This window comes from Protobothrops mucrosquamatus, unplaced genomic scaffold (assembly GCF_001527695.2).
Source record: "Protobothrops mucrosquamatus isolate PMUCROS unplaced genomic scaffold, P.Mucros_1.0 scaffold129, whole genome shotgun sequence".
NCBI lineage: Eukaryota > Metazoa > Chordata > Lepidosauria > Squamata > Viperidae > Protobothrops > Protobothrops mucrosquamatus.
In genome coordinates, this window is record NW_015386496.1 from 1,353,877 (window position 1) to 1,372,272 (window position 18,396).

Genomic DNA, 18,396 nt, shown 5'->3' on the forward strand with positions numbered 1-18,396 from the left:
TTCTTAAACTTTTTTTTTCCTCTCAGGATCTCTTCCCTCTTTTGAAAATCATGGAGGATTCCAAAAGAACTTTTGTCTGAATGGGTTATATTTATCAATCTTTACTATATTAAGAATTAAAATTGACACTCTCGCTTCTCATGATTGTTGATGGGATTTTAATATTATATTATTTTTTAACCTAGGTGGGCAAATAATTTTGATTTTATAAACTTGAGGAGACCCTCAGGATCACACTTTAATAAATTCTGCTATAGAAGAACTAAGAAAATTTTTATATGACGCTTCATGCCATGTTTGCATCGGGACAACACTCTATAATTTCACATTATAATTTTTGTTAGGTAGCTGAGCCAATAGATATCCAGCTCAGCTGCAGCTCAAGAGGATTCCCTAGTTTTCTAGTTTTCAGCAAGTTACATTAGATTTTGGGGACAGACTGTGTTCTTATTGGTGGGAACTCTCACCTCACATATTTCCATAACTCCTAAGCTGCCATAGCACTATCATGTCCTTCTGCCAGGCTTTAGTGTTGTAGAAATGTGGCTTTGCAGCTCCGGCTATAAAGGCCTTGCATTCTTGTGCATGTTTTCTCACAGTCTCTCTTTTTATGCTTTTCTAGAAAAAGAAAGTATGGAAGAAAATTGAGGGAATGTTATTTTTGGTACTTCTTTGTTGGTCCATTAGAAAGAAAGTTAATCAGCTCATGAGGGGTTTTCGGCAGCTAAAATTAGGATTATAACAGGTTGATGCCAGAATAATTCTGAGTTCATGGAATGGCAACAGTGGTTGTGTGGAGATGCCCTCATAGTTGTGAATCACACGGAGCCTACTTATCATCTATTAGCAATAGTTTGCTGTTGTGTTTCTTTTTTTCAAATAAGAAGCAATTTGGTTATAATGGTATAGCTATGAAGGAAAGCATGAAATAAACAGAATGACCAAAAAATGGATCACCAAACAATCAGGGAAATTAAACTACATTTACAAATCTATAAGTTTTCTCTCTTAATACTGTAATGTTTTATAACTGAAGTGAATTCTCTGGAACATTACTAAATATTAATTAAACATCACTTGAAACAAAGCACCAATGTTTCCATGTAGAATTGAGTAAAAACGTATCACTTTCTTCTTCCTTCTTCTTGGCTGATCATATCAAGTTAGTCACCATGAAATACACACGCATGCACACACACCACTGCAGCCTCCACAAAACCTCAGGAGAGTAGGGGCATACTGTGCAGAGCAAGTTTGGGGAACAGAGGTCAAAGGACAGTCCACCATGCAAACAGAAATCTTCTACAACATTGGGATCATTCATAGTACAATCTTCTCACCCAAATGATTTAATAGTGACTTCTATAAATACATTTTTCAATATGTTACGCTAAAATCCTATGTAGAAATATAATAGGATATAGTTCTGAGTTCCTGAGTTCAGACCTCATTGTGTGTTTCTGTCCTATCAACAATCCCAGCCTACTGTCATGAAAAGACAATAGGGCTAAAATCCCTGGCTATACAAAATTTGTTTATCAATAGATCTGTATTCATTTGTAGTGCCATCTTCCCCAAAATTATGCTTACCTATCTCTTTTATATGTATTATTTTCATATAAAAGAGTAATAAAACCATCATAATTAAAATGGGAAAACTGTAATTAGTCTCACTGGAGTATGGATTCGATTCTAATCACTTTCTTATCTAAATGGCAATACGGTTAGTAGCAAATAAGGTACTGTATTTTAACTATAGTAATAAATGTCAGTTATGGCCTGTTTTGATTTGTTTCATTAGCTTTTGTCAAAAAATAAGCACTCTATTCTACTGAAATCAGTGGTGTTGATTGATAAAGATTGAGAAGCATGATCTAGAAGGTGAGTAATAACGCATGCACCTCTCTATAGTTACGATTCCGTGTTAGCAGCTTGTATTCCATTCATGTGAAACTTCAGCTGCCAGGTTACAATGCATGGCACTTACCCCTTGCTGATCTGTATTGTTTCAAGTGTTAAGATAAACTAGCTCAGGGGATATCTGTATCACTACTAAAAGGGCACCATGTTGTGTTTTGGTACTATTATAGCAAACCTTTGTATTTAACTATGAATTGAGTAAATTCAATTTCTTGTCTTCTTTGTTTAGAAACTTGATAATGCACTTGGGTTTCATAATGTAAGAAACTTTTAGAGTGCCTTTTTATATTTGTGTATGCTGGATATCTATTGTGAACATGTCTTTCCTTCATATGAGTCATACTGAAGCAATATAATACCTATATGTTTTCATTTCAAAGCTTTACGGCTTTGTCTTTTTTTAAATAAATCTATTTGTGTTGACATAAAATTAATATGCTAAATTTGTATAGGAATTTATACATTTTCTTATTACACAAAGCAAAACTTAAGTCAGTGTTATTGGGAAGGATGTTTTAAAATGGTGACAATCTTGAGTGTGTATTAAATGCAGCTATCTGTGTTTGTAATGCAGTGACATACATTTTAAAAAGCCAATATCTAATGTTTTGTAGTTTTGTCTGTATATTTTATGCTTTTAGCATGTGCAATATATCTTTACAAACCATGGTGTCATGAATCTGGTGCCAGTGTTACATTTTGTATGAAATATTTGTAATAAACAGTATGAAATATTGTTGGTTTGTTGCTAATTTTTTAAAAATGTAAACTGAATTTTAATTATCCAAAGTGTTAAATTACATGGTTGTAAAAATGGATATGAAATATTATTTTGAACCATAGACTGGGTGCATTCATGTTTAATATCCTTTCAACTACTGAATGCTGTATTAATTGTAATGGGCACTTTTAACTGCAAATTACAGTAATATTAAAATGCATTCAGATGGATTTTTTTTACAAATAAATGGTACAAATACCATACTCCAAATTCATTCATCTGTACTTTTACATACATTCAGATTTCTGAATACCTGTAAACAAAAAGAAATACATAACTGTAGAAAAAATACTAGTCAGTACAGCTTTCTGATATAATGCTTATATTAGAATATAATGCTTAAAATGCATTATAAAAACAGTACATACCTCAAACTGTAAAAACATAAAACAATGCATTTATGAATAGCATAAATGAGACTGATATATCCACCAAATCACACGAATGAAAAACTATACAAAATAATAAAATGGTACTCCAAAAGTTATCTATTCATCCAGGTATTAAAATAAAAATGTGTTCTTCTATAGCATGGGTATAACAAATATGCCTCTGGAGATCTTGAAAAACAGCATTTTCTATAAACTTCTATCAATTATCATACTAAGTTCAGTTGATTGGAAGTGTATGGTAAAGTTTGGAAGGCCCTGTTGCTTATTCTTGAAGGATCAGGCATGAATGGAGAAACGACTTTTAGAGAAGAATATAATTCCTTAGATGGCTCTCTTCTGCATTAAGTAAGATTCTTCCAGTTTAAATTATTTGCACTTCAGAGCTGTAACAGTTTTACTGCTAGCAATTAGAGCAACATGGTTGAATATGTGACAATTGGGAAACAAATTGCCTATTAATTGAAGAAGTGTGCCTATGTAAGCAGCCTTCATCCATCATTAAACTATAGAGTTGCATGAAACAGCTTTGGTAAATTTCATTCATAACATGTTTTTTCCCTCCATTCTATTAGAGAAAGGCATTTGTATGGATGTGGCCTGTTACTTATTTCCATGTCCAATAACTGCATAGGTAGTAAACTGTACAGAAACCAGAGCTGCGTATTGCAGTGTTCTCAAAATCAGTTATCCAGAAATAAGTCCCAAGTGAAAAGATTAACCACTGACAGTTATAAATCATTGTAGAAGAAGGCTGTAGGCGGGCCATCCATTATAAAACTGATTGCCTAAGGGTGAGACAGCATTACATACAATGGATCTTTTGGATCATTGCCAGATGGTTTCCAAAATCAAAGGATTTATCCAGCTGCTCGTCTGTTTATCTGTTTGATTTATATCCCATATTTTGTACAGGAACTCAGTGTGACTTACTGAGTCTTACTATATAGACTCCTTTCTGTTTTTTCCCCACAGCCATCACCTTGGGAATTGGGCTGGCCTAAAGTCACCTAGTGACCTTCTAGGCCTGAAAGTGGAATAGAATCTGGGTCTCCACTCTCACTCCTAGTCCAACTCCATAACCACTCTACCACACTGGATGGGAGATGCTATCTAACTGAGGCAACAACTACTTTAGATGTACCCTCCCCATCTTCCTAATGTCTTCTCACTTCTGCTGCCAATAAGTCCACCAATTTACAACTGTAATTGAACCCAGAATTGCCATGGTAATTCATTGTGATCATAAATTGAAGTATCATACAACCAGATTCAAAGTTGTAACTGCTTTTTTTATATATATTAAGACCAGCACTTTAAATTAGACCCAAAACCTGATAGGCCAGTGCAAAGCCTTCAGGACAGGTGTGAGAAGTATCTATAAACACCCATGAGCACTGAGGTCACTGCATTTTGTACAAATTGATTCTTCAGTCTGGTCCTTAAAGGCAGCCCAATGTGGACCAAATTGCAGTAGTCGAAATGTTAACAACATCCCAAAAACAGAACTAATATGCCCATATAAATGGCAGGAAATAAATAAGATAGCCCACATACTATTTTGAGTCAATTTTATACAGGTCTTTGAAATAATTTAATAAAATCACTCATTACTGTAATCAGAGAAAGTCAGAGATTAAGAATAGCAAATCTATCTTTTGGTTGCTAGGAGTCAAAAATGTCTTGAAGGCTCATAATCAATTATTGGATTGTTAATTTCAATATGTAAGAAAGGAAGTCACAGCTATCATTTCCAAACAAGAATAAATTGCTGGAAAAATTCTTATTTTGTTTTGCAATTGTTCTTTCTTTCAAATCATCTGTTGAAATTTGATTTCTATTTTTAAGAACCATAACTAAAAATTGTTTGATTGAAACCCTTGTAACCCTGGTCAGAAAGTACTTTTTTGACTGAGTTTGCCTCATCTTTATTTACTGGAGGTGGGGAAAACATACTGTAAATAATAGGGAAACTGTTTGGAAACTTCCAGAAGACATCAGGCTGACTGCTGCTGGAACCATAATGCTGGATGGTTTGCTTTACCTCCCAAATTGTTTGGTATATAAACCAATTGTGTAAAAAGTTATTGTTTGTAGGAAGCGATTTTATATGTTCTCTAAGCTTCTCAACTGGAAATTTATGTATCAGTAAACTCTAAAATTAATTTTCCAACATCCTAATTGCCTGATTTCTTCATTTCTTCCTGCAAATGTGAAGCATGGATATTTGTTCCATGATTTTCACAACAAAATAATTCAATGAAAATCATTTAGCAATAGCATTTAGATTATATACCTCCCCATATACTTTACAGCACTCTCTGAGTGGTTTAGAGTCAGCATGTTGCCCCCAGCAATCTGGGTCCTCATTTTACTGAGCCTGTCAGGATCGAACTCCAGGCTGTGGACAAAGTTAGCCTTCAATACTGCATTCTAAGCATTGTGCCACCAGGGCTCCTTTAGACAGAGCATTTTCACTTAGTAGTTCTATACTGGTTTTAGAAAAAAAGTCAAACCACTGTAATGCCATGAGGTTGGCTCATACAGAGACTAAACCAATTTATTTCTAAATCACAAATATCTGAATCTTCAGTACAACAGTGATCTTTTGGTAGGAAAAACAATAGCTCTATGACATTTTCTCAATTACAAAATCTTCTGCCTCACCCTCATTCCTAAATTTTTACATATTTCAAAGAAAGGACGCGTTCCCTTCCGGAAAGTGGAGGCGTTTTGCACACAGTATAAATAAAGAACATGAGCAGAGAATATGTGTTTCATTAAACATTTATCAAGCAGGCGTAACTTTAACTAAGGGCTGGGCATAGATGTTTGCATCATAATCTTACATTTCAAGTTTGGCAGGTTTCAAAATAATTGTGGAATGTCTTTAACCATCTTTTTAGAAAAAAGGGACCAGAATTCAAGTAGAAGCATATACATAATTTCCTTTTAATCTATTGAAACTTAACCACTTCTTACTTTGAGTGCATTTAGAGTAATGTTTTGATTGGTCTTATTTATTGTTATCCAGCATAGTATAAACAGAGGTACAGTATATTTATGGTGCAAATGAAATCTGATTATGCATTGCATTAAGGTATCATATGCTTTGTTTTGATTTTTCCTGTTCCATAAATTTCTTGTAGATGTCAATCATGATTTAAAGCATAGAACAGTATGTTATGCAAACCCAGTCAATTGTGGCTTAGTCAATAGAATACAAGTAGTCCTCGACTTGCAACCATTCGCTTAGCAACTACTGTTACAACAGCACTGAAAAAAGTGACTTATAAAAAAAAAAAAAGTGACTTATGACCAATTTTCACACTTATGCTGTTGCAGCATTCCCATAGTCATATGATCAAAACTAGGACGCTTGGCAACTGTCATTTATTTATGACTGTTGCAGTGTCCTAGGGTCATATGATCACTTTTTGAGATCCTCTGACAAGCAAAGTCAATGGGGAAGCTAGATTCACTTAACAACTGTGTTATTAACTTAATAAGTGCAGTGATTCACTTATGGCAAGAAAGATCATAAAATGGGGCAAAGTTCACTAAACTGTTTTGCTTAGCAATAGAAATGTTGGACTCATTTGTGGTCGTTAAATCGAGGACTACCTGTACAGCCAAGCATAGTATGATGTAGCAATTCATCTCTTCCAGATGTGATTCAGCATCTCTTCAATGAGCCTCAGTGTCCCTTTTTCTCAACTTTGCTTTTGCTATTGATGATATATATTGTTCATATTACTGCCAACAAGTTGCAAACAGGGTTAATTTGGATTAAACTCCACTAAATATAATTTCTACCCAACATGCGGATTTATATAGTCAGGTGAAGGATTGGCCAGTAAAAGATTAGACAGAAAGTGGGATTGATAAATCCAGACGATCAGGAGATGACAGCAAGAAGTTGGGAGCTTGATAACCCCAGCAGGTTGTCCGGATTTTTTTCAGACCGAATCTAGCAGCCACAAAGCAAATAACTTCGCTCAGGGGTGACGTTCAAGAGTCATTCTTTGGTACGTGTTTATTATTTTATTATTAAATAAATGTTACGATTCAACAATACATGTTTTATTCAACAACCCACTCGCGTCATCTTTTAAAAAAGATGTGACTTAATTTCCCAACGATAGTCGGAACTCTTCCTCCTCCTGGTTTTCATGTTTGTGCTCATTTGTAATTCGGGCTTAAATCGATAGCAGATGCAAGCCTCCGCAGCTGCTAACTGGGCTTCCCAACCCCCGATTCCCCGTTAGCCACGGCCGCAAAATCCTGCCCGCGGAAAGCCGCCCGAGGCTCAGCCACCTGCCGCCTCACCAGCCCGCTCGCCCCGCCCACCCAGTCCGAGTGACCCTCCCAACATGGCGGAAGGCACGCGCCCGAGAATTCCGAGGCGGTTGTCGACCTTCCAAACATGGCGGAGGCAGCTTGGCCCCGCCCAGCAAGGGAGGCGCTCGGGGCGGTCCTCGGCCTCCTGGCGGGTGTGGCCCGCCGGCGAGAGGGCAGAGTCGGCCCTGGCGGCAGGGAGAGCCGGGCAGCCGCCGCCGAAAGCGACATGTGGACGGCGGAAAGGGTGACCGGAATTTTATTTCACGGGGTTTTGGCGGCTCTGGTGCTGCTGGGCGCCCGGGACGTGTTCTTCCAGTATGAGGAGAACCAGTGCAGCATGACCTACATGTTCGACTACCCGGAGTACCTGGTGAGTGGCTGGGCGGACGGGCGGCGGCATTTGCTCCAGGGTGTCCCGTTTTGCTTCCCCTCCGCCGAGTTCTCCCTGAGAGGCTGGCTCCGTCCGTCCCCCCTTTCCTGGGCTGGCGATCGCAGACCTGCTTTCTCTCAGGGAGTTCCTGAGAAACTTGGTCGAGACCCCATGAAGGCTGCTCGCTCTCCGCAGCCGCCTGTGCATCACCCAGGTCTCGGGGACAGCTCCTCCGGAGGAAGGGCGCCTTTGCCTTGTGCCCTTAACCCGCGCTCAGGAACGGTCCCTTTTCAGCCCCTGCCTCTTCGGGTGGGCTGGCTTCATCTCATTGCACCGGCGCCCGTCTGTCTGATGATGGGTGTGGGTCTCCCCTCTGATTCAATGTGGGACTCTCCCGGGGTTCAAGCACCCATATCAGGTGCCCTAGAGCAGCGGTTCTCCAAGTGTGGCCTGGGCCCCCCGAAACCCTTTTAAGGGGTCCGTGTAGTGGGGAAAAATATTTTAAAATGTTATCAGTTTTGATTCCCAGTGCAGTGAATATTGATAGACATAACTACATAAACCAAAACTCCCACTCGTTTTTAAAAAACGTAAAGAGGGTGTGGAGACCAGTTTGAGACTCACTGCCCTAAGAAGAATAAAATCTTCAGTAAATTGCTTCTGGGCCTTAATTATGAAAAGGCAGCCCAGTTCACCTTTGTGGGAAACAGGCTTTTTCAAGTTGGCTTGGAACTTGGATCTAAGGAGTCAGGGTTTGTTATTTCCATGCAATCAAGCAAAAGTCAAAGCTGCATTTTTAACCTGCTAGAAAGTTGCCAGTTCATTTACTGCCTTGATAATGAGTACTGATTCGTCTTGTGGTTTTCTAGTTCTCAAAGTGTTCTCCTATCATCGTCATTTTCTGATGATAACTGTGATGGAAAAAAAAATGCACTAGTGTTCAGTCTTTTCAAAAGCAGAATAAGTCAATTTTATCCTGAAAAGATTTCTGCTGGACCTTTCCCCTTCTGTCAGCTTTTCCCATGTTCCTTGTAAAAATGGCTATAATGTCAGCAGTTTTACCATCATGGATAATGCCATGCGCTATTTACAGACCAAAACCAAGGTAGACATGTATCACAAGTAATGGGATGATATGATAGGAAAGCAAAAGCAGAAGCTCCTGCAATTCTTTTTTTAAAATATCATTCTCTTTTCATATGGTTATTTTAGGCATGGGAAGTGAAGCAATTAGTTTGTCTTTATAATTATAATAAGTGTTATTCAGAAATTATTTTTGTCTACTTTGAAGTGAAACACAATTCCTTATATAGCATATTCAGCAAGCAAATAGCTGGAGGTGTTTTTTGTTTGCAATTTGTTTGTTTAAATTATCCCTCATCCTCCTCAAAGAATGATTTTAATGTAGGGAATGAAAGTATGATGAATATTTTTAAATAGAGTAAAATATTAAACCAAACAACTTTGTAATAAATTCTAATTTGAGAATGCAGGGTCACTCCTAATACTGTAATACTTTCCCCAGAAGAATATAGATTTGACTTCCAGAAATGTGCCTTGGACAGCATTCTGATTTTATAATTAATTTTTCTTGCTAAAGGATCTGAGAAATGGCCCTTATCCAGTGTTCATACTAAATAGGAAGGTTGTTGTGAGAAGAAGTGGTATATAAGGTCTTTGGTCCTCACTGAGCTACAACAGAATATACAGTGTTGCCTTTCTGAAAGCATGTTCTTTCTGAGATGCCTTAAAGTTACTTAATTTTAAAGTGCAGGTTACTTTGTATTTGATGCCTCACATGCTGTTTCTTGCTGAGGTTTCTTATGGACAAGGACCTTGGGATATATGCTCCAGTAATAAAACTATTAACACTTCTGGTTTTTTTTTTGGGGGGGGGGAATGAAATTTTTGTGGACAGCATTCTGAAATATGTTATCTACAGAGTAATACATGGGACTGTTACCACAATTTTGACCAGGACTCAATTTGTTTGATTCAATTTGTCAAAACAATTAACAAAGTAAATATGGTTAACAAAGTAAATATACAGGAAACAGTTGTACAGTGTTAAACTAGTCAATAGTAATAGTTTCAATGAGGTTTATTCCAGGCAAATGAATATAAGTCTATAGGCCCTTGCCATATTCGTATATATAAAATTGTCACTTTTGGTAATCATATAGTTGGATTTCTTGTTATGCTCTTTTTCTTTGTTTATTTTATTGCTCTGTTACCTTACTTCTGTTTACATTCTTTTCATTTCTTTCTTTTTATTATTGTAAGCCAGCTAGAGTAATCCCAAAGCAAGATTGGTGGCAAATAAATTTAGCAAATAAATACATGATATACCTTGTGATACAGCCTCCTGGTAATATATATCTACAGTGTTATTACCTAAAACAACAGGTTTTTTTAAAAAAAAACAGTACAATGAAATGGAGAATATTAAAAGACTTTAGAGAAGAGTTCTGCAGATGTTGTACAAATGACTTAAATCAGTATTTGGAAGCTGCTGTGGGCTAAATTTGTTAAGTATAATAATAGCTAGTTTAACGCATGGTGGGTGTTGGAATGTCAGTATAACTACTAGGGCTTTTGCAGCAAATTCAATAGGAAAGACAAGAACTGGTTATCTTTATGATTTATTTATTTTGATTTCTATCAGCTTAAAAAACTATTGTATTTTTAAAATATTTTGGATGAAAATAAGTAAAAGGCACAAGACATTTAAATATTAAGAATTAATAGATGCAGTAGTGCAGATTTGAAGAGGAAATTTGCTAAGAAAATTGCCAGAACTCTTTTTCTATAAGCCTTGTATGGTATGGAATCCCAAGACATCCTCTCCAGGTGAGCAAACCATTTTATTTGCTATTTTGTATGTAGTTTCAGATTGGTTCTATACCAATTCTTATGATCTCATTCCTGATTGGTATAAAAATTGTTCAGTTATAACAGCAAACATGTGACTGTAGAATAGTCGAATAGATAACATGCAAGTTACAAGTTAAGCTAAAGTGGAAAAAGAAAACCAGACAGTTTCCAGAATGTAATCTTGAGCATATGCCCGCCATTTTCAAGGATATAAAGAATTGCTTTGAAGTCCTGAGCCCCATTAATGAGGAACCAAAAGAATTATGGAATGAAATCAAATAAATTGTTAAGTATGAATGTCAAAAGGCATTGACAAAGATCAAGAAAGAGAAGAAAGCAAATGGATTGTGAAAATAAATGTTGGAAATTGCCAAAAATGCAAGAGAAGCCAATCAGGATTTCAGGAAGAAACTTAACAAAGAATTGTTAATAATTCTTAACAATATCCTTGTTAAAATTAAGAGAAACAATATTATATGATGATATTGAAATTGAAAACAAACATGGGAATATAGGGGGAAACTTTGAAAGATCTCCAAACTCAGGAAATACCAACCTCATGTTGGTATGGAAAAGGATATCAATGGATAGTTAATAACCAGTTCCAAGAAATCCAACAAAGATGGAAGGAGAATTCTGAAATTTAGTATAGTAGAGATGTCAACATGCAAGATAGCTTAGAAAGGTCCTGCCACTTAACAAGAACATCTAATATTAGAAGATGAAATTAGATCAGCATTATGATCATTACCAAGTCAGAAAGTTACAGGAACTGAAGAAGAATAAAGGTTTTAACCAAACTAAGCTTAAAACTAACATCAAGTACAAAAACATTACAAAATTTAATTAAAGATATTGCAATATTAAATTAAAGTCTTTCATAAGTCATCTTTATTTTATGCTGGATTGATAAAACAAAAGACACTAGTTGTAATAATTAAGGGTGAGACTTGGTAAAACTACATAATCTATTTGATAGCCAAGTTGGAATAGGTAGTTTGTGTACCTACAGCGAGTAAATTCCCATTAATCCACAATGGCAAGCAATAATTTTTATAAAGAATTGTTCTTTTCCCATGAATATCTTGATCATATTTTACATAGAGCAGCTTATGATATTTATATGATTGTATACAAAGATGTATACCATATTTTTCCATGTATAAGATGCACCCTTGTATAAGACACTCTGGCATGCAAGTTCCAAGTTTACAGCAAACAAAGTCAGCGCTGGGAGCAACCGCCTCCCAGCGCTCTAAATAGACGCCTCCTGGCCGGCCCCACCCACCTAACCAGCATCCGGCACAATGAGCATGCATAGTCAGTTCACAGCAGCAGCCTTCTGACCCTGGTAAACAAACCGGCGTGAGCACTGGCATGACAGCAAGGCAAGGGAAGTGAAGGCAGGTTTTAAATACCCCATCATTTCTCTGCGCCATTCAGCTGTTCAGCAGAGCGCCGAACAGCTGAGCCGGCAAATCTGGAAGTTCAGCCGGCCGCTATTATCAAGCAGGATGGCCTCGCAGCTGCATTCCACGGGGTCCCCAGCCAGCATACAGGTACGAGGGAGGGAAAGGGCTGTCGCTGCCATCCATGCTGCTGGTCCCATCTGCTGCCTCCGGATGCCGCCATCTGACGATCTTGCCCCCTCCCCCCTTCCTCCCCCCACAGGCGCTTGACACCTGTACCAAGCGGCATGGCAGTGGCATGTAAAGAACCCACATAGGCATGCCCTGGGCTGCGGGGGTTACCATTATTTTTTCGTGTATAAGACACTGCACTTGTATAAGACGCACCTGATTTTTGAACTGGGTGTTTGCAGGAAAAAATAGCATCTTATACATGGGAAAATATGGTACCTCCTAGTACTTGAAGTTTTACAGTGGCATACCCATTGGCTCTATAACTGAGTTCATCGGCTTTCATGCTGGTTACCATCTTTTTTCTCTTTGCCATTAAAAAAAGGAACCATATACAGTATATACAGTGCTTTTTTTGTAAAAAAAAAAAAAAAAAGGTGCCGGAACTCACACACGTCATACAACCCGCCTTGCCCTACCCTACAAGGTTCCATCCAAAAAAGGTGCTGGAACTCCGTTCTGGGCATTCTATGACAAAAAAAAAAAGCCCTGAGTATATAATTCAAATAGTTTCTGTCAGCTTTTTGGGATGATTTTACTGTCTTTTGGGATTTTACCTTCCTGTTTATTTTACGTTTTGTATATTTCTACTCTGTATTTCTAAAGGCACTTTCAAAATAGATTAGAATCATAACATAATAACAGAGCTATTAAATATTGTACAATGTGTAGCTTGCACATAAAAGCTAATTAAGAATCCCAAAAAACAAGTCTTAATCAACTGGAATAGTTATTATTAAGAGCAGAATTTTAAACTTGTGTAATGGAGTGTCTAACAGACTCTGGGGAAACAAAACTCCTTCTCCTTGGTGACATCTTTTCTAATGTGTGGTAGTCCTTTCTCCCTCTCCATTTACCCTAAGTCTCATTGAACAGAATATAACTAATATCAACCTAGACCTTTTGACGAAACCGTCCGTCTAAGACAATGTGGTCGGATGATCGTTATTCCTAGTAAGGTCGTTAAGTTCATAAAGAACTAAGGACTGAGAACTCAGCTTTGAAGAGTTTGGCATTTCTACAGTTTTTGCATGTAAGGACAAGTGAAAAGCCAACATACAAGTAGTCCTTGACTTACGGTTGTTCATTCAGTGATCGCCCAAAGTTACAAAGGGATTGAAAAAAGTGATTTATGACCATTTTTCACCACCATTGCAGCATCCCCATGGTGATAGGATCAAAATTCAACCAGTTGGTAACTGATATGCATTTATGACAGTTGCACTGTTTCAAATTCACGTGATCATCATTTGTAAACTTCCCAGCTGGCTCTCTGACAAGTAAGGCCAGTAGCAAGGGCCAGATTCACTTAACAACCACATGATTCAATTAACAACTGCAGTGATTCACTCAATGCTGGGGAAAAAGTCATAAAATGGGGCTCAACTCACTTAACAACTGTCTTGCTTAGCAACAGAAATTTTGGATTCAATTGTCATAAGTTGAGGACTACCTTTACACTTCTTTTGCTTTAATATTCTGCAAGTAGGCTTCATCTGCCTACTTCTAATAGCATGATTCCTAACAGCAGAAAATAGTATATAAAAGCACTGGATCTGTATAAGTATTAGGGCAGCTTTCACTGCTGAGCTTTGTATTACACATTCCATTATTTCTGGCTGTTCAGCATGGGTCTATGATAATTCGCCACGGCCAGCTCACCACATCTAACTAGCTACAATCAACTTGCCATGGCCAACTTGCCACAATTAACTTGCCACAGGACTGTTCTGTCCTCGTCCGACCCACACACCCAAACAGCCAGCCGAGGGTTAAAGACTTCTCCAGACACCACTTCACAGATAAGAAACTTGGCAGCAGCTCCGTAGCTGCCTGCCAAAACCTTTTACTCCAAGCACACAGAAACAAAAAACAATACACACAGTTTAAAGCCACAGCAAACTACTTCGCCAGAGATTATCGAAAACAGGCAGTGTCTCTAGGTTTACCGGTGGTGGTGGGAAAATATCGGACACCCCACACCAGGTCACTGAGTCGAATTAGAGACCGTGCAGAGGAAAAGACGACGCGTGCGAACAGCGAGGATGCGACCGCACCTAGGTCGGTGTTGAAGAGAAGGAGTGATAGGCTGTGTGGACCGAGGACCGGTTAGAGTCTTCCACCTGGCTCCTGGTCAATCTCTTCTCCGTCGGGAGACACTTGAGGCATTGCCAAAGAGGAGGGTCCTGGAGAGGGAGGCCTGGCCATCTCCTCTCCTTCATGTTCGGAGCCTTCTTCCTCCGATAAGAGGGGCTCACAAGATGGAGCCACAACAAGAACAACTTGCCATAGCCAACATGGCGCAGGACAAGAGGTACACTAATATCAAATAAATGGTAGAATAGAATCATTAAAGAAAAAAGATGCAAAAAGAGAGACAAAATAAAATATGAATGACAAAAAATTAAAATATTTTAAAATTAATTTTAAATAATTCTATTGAATGGTTAAATTGCCCTGCAGTGAGTTGTCCCATGATGAGTTGGCCATGATAAGTTGGCCACAGAGAGTTGGGCACAGAGAATTGGCCGTGGCGAGTTTGCCCATTCCGGTTCAACATGGTGTCTGTAGCTAATGAGAATTGGGAAAAAATATTAACTTGGGGAAAGCTGAACTATATGTTTAAATCTGTTGGATGTGGAAAATAAAAGTAACACTTTCCCCTGCTAGTGCCATAAAGTTTATACACATACTTGCATGGTTACCTTTGTAAGCAAAGGCAAGTTTTGATTCTCCATTTCAGGATCTTCTCCAAAGTTACTGTCAGAAGGAAGAAGAATGCAAATGTTTTCAGATTTGCAGTTCTTTAATTACATAAAGAAAATAGTGAAATATTCAAAAAGCTGTCATATTGTTTCAAGCTTTTTAAAAGTACCTCTGCTTCCTGTTAATACACAGTATATTTTATTGTGTAAATTTTATTTACATTACATTTGCTTAGATTCTTCCTGTTAATACAAAAATGTTACCTTTCTTCTGCTGAAATACATGTTTTGTTTCAGAAAATAAAATTACCTAAGAAAATATCTAGACGTTACCCAGCCTATGAGCTATATCTCTACGGGGAAGGAATTTCTGCAGAAGAAAATAGAAATCTAAACTTAACGGGGATTCCTATCCTTTTTCTTCCTGGCAATGCTGGAAGTTTTAAGCAAGGTAAGCTATCTCTGAAGGAATAGCAGTATTTCTGTAGAATACCTAAAGAGGGAATAGCATGGGAATAATAATCTTTACATGAATCTATGTTTTCCTGGATAATAAATGGTTTGCATTTACAGTACTTTATTATATTTATTAGTTACATTTTTAAACTGCCACAATTAAAACAATAAAAATGCAGGAAAAAATGAAGTAACAAAGCCAAGCTATGACCATACCAAGATGGAATCAAGGACCAAATGCCAACCAAACGAGCTCACTTTTGAAATATTTCCAGGTGGGAGCCAGATGAGTAGTCCACTGGAACCATTCCGAAAGCAGTACTAGGGAGCCTCGCTACCACTACTTCCTTCAAGTAGAGGTCCATATGTATTTTCTCCTGGACAGTTTGAGTTATCAGAGCAAATTCCATTGAGAAAATGCACTCCTGCAAATAACTTGGAGCCAAGCTACATACATTATATTAGTTACCAGAAGCCCTGTAAATTGCACTGGGAAATCTGTCTGTAACTAGTGTAGCTCCCATAGCACTGATGTCATGTGCTCCCTCTAGCAATTTCTGGTTAGCAGATGGGCTGCTGCATTGTGAATGAACTGAAGCATCTGAGTAGTCTTCAAAAGATCCCCATATAGAGGTCTGTGCAGTAATGTAAATGGATGGTAGCAAGGGGATGAGTCATTGTAGTAAGGTCCTCCTTTTCAAGGTAGGGTCCAAAATTGGCACACCAACCAAAACTGGGAGAAGCCCCCACTGACTGCAGTTTTCACCTTCTGTTTTAAATGGAGCCAGTTACAGGCTTGTTCTTTAGTGCTAATCCCTGTCAAGAGACTACTGGAGCAGACAAATATCTCTGTTGGACAAGCATCTTGTTAGGATTTTCAATTTAAGCGCACAGGCATCAGGATAGGACTTCAATACATCCCGAGTCTGAAGTATCAATATAAAGCTGTGAATCATTAATGATACCCAAGTGCAAACTATTAGATGACCTTTTCCAGAGGCTACATGTATAGGTTAAATAGGAATGGGAGAAGACTGGTTTCTGACTTCCACAAAGTAGTAGCCATCAAGCCAGTCGTTCCTTCCCTGTCCTCCCTTCCCTTCTCTGATTGGTAGAACTGCAACATATCACCCCCCAATCTCTCACAGGCAATCCAAAAGTATGCCCTGGATGACAATATTGAAGGCCATGGAAAGATCTAATATGGCATAGATAGGTACACTATCTTCGTCTTGGGCCTGACGAAGATAAACCACTGCTATCATTGCTGTCTCTGTTCCACAGCCAGACCTGAATTCTGACTAAAAGGGCCAGGTAATCCATTTTCTTTGGAATACCATACATTGATCCCCCACCATTGTGTCAATCGCCTTTCTCTGGTGTTAATTGGTCTCTGAATCCATGGAGGACAAGAGCTCACTAAAATTGCTGAAAGTATTTCAACCTTTCTAAGGTTCCATTTGAAAAATAATATTGTTCTCAAGTTACAATGCATATTGAGTGTGGATTTTTGGAATTTGGAGTTTGAAGACATAAAATTAGAATGAGGTTTTGTTTTTGTTTTTTTAAATCCTCATAGTTTTGTTTTCTGCCTTCCCCCTGCTTCTTTTAAGGATCTACTTTATCATCCAAATCCAGGATTTTAATTATCTCTGCTTCTAATATATGCTTTTTTCAGTACGTTCTCTTGGATCAATAGCACTGAGAAAGGCAGAAGATATTGACTTCAAATATCATTTTGATGTCTTCAGTGTGAATTTCAACGAGGAACTGGTTGCACTATATGGTGGAAGTCTACAAAGGCAGACGAGATTTGTGCATGAGTGTATTAAAATAATTCTTAAATTATACAAGGTATGGGGATAAACACAAGGTATATTAACTTGTTACTGTTTTGTGCCATTATCCCTGTAAGAATCTGCCTCAACTAGATCTCCCAAGGAAGCAGAACTCTTGAAACAGGCATTGTCTCAAAAGGAACTTTTTTGAGAGTTAGTGATGACAAGAGAGCAAAGCAAGGTCTGAGATTTGGCGCGTAAAGGATTACATCAAAAAGGCAATTCACAACTCCTTCTCCCAGTGTCCAACCATCTGGTTGAAATCATCCCAATCCATAGGTGCCACGGTGTTATGAGAAGCTGGAGATTTAGTGTGCTTCTCAAGGTCTCTCTGGGTTTTGTTTTCCAACAGTCCCAGGCTATGTTGTCTGGAGATAAGGCAGATGTTTTCAGGTCACATTCCTCTCGACCAGAGGGAGGGCTTCTCACACAGTGTAGAACAAAGCAGATAATATTCCATCTGCAAGCACCCTCCCCCAATAATATGGCAAGCCCCGAAAATACATAGGCAAAAGCAAGAGAGGGAAAAAGGAAAGGTTTAAAGGCAAATATAATTGAGGGGCTCTGACATTCGGCCCCCCTAATAGAAAGACAAATCCACCTGAAAAAAAAACAGGGGAAAAAGAACATAAAAAGAAACACATTAATCAGGTTTATCTGGATAGCGAGCATGAAAGCATTTGAGCAATCTAGGGACCCTAACATGCTTCTTAGAAACCCACTCATTCTGTGAAGCAGGCAGGTCTTTCCAGGCCACTAAATACTGTGTGGAAAATCTAAAATATCCTTAATTTCAAAGTATTGCTCATCCTCAATCATAATAGGTTGAGGAACCAGAGCGGTCACAGTTTGTAATTTGGAGGTGACCTCAGGTTTCAGTAAGCTACAATGGAAGACTGGGTGGATTTGTCTCAAACTCTTAGGGAGTTTCAACTCCACTGTAACAGGATTGATAATCCGTTTAATAGGAAACGGACCAATAAATTTTGGGCCCAGCTTCTTTGATGGCTGCAATGATTGTAAAAATCTAGTGGAGAGATAAACTGTATCTCCAACATGGAAAGGTTTAGGTTCCATTCTTT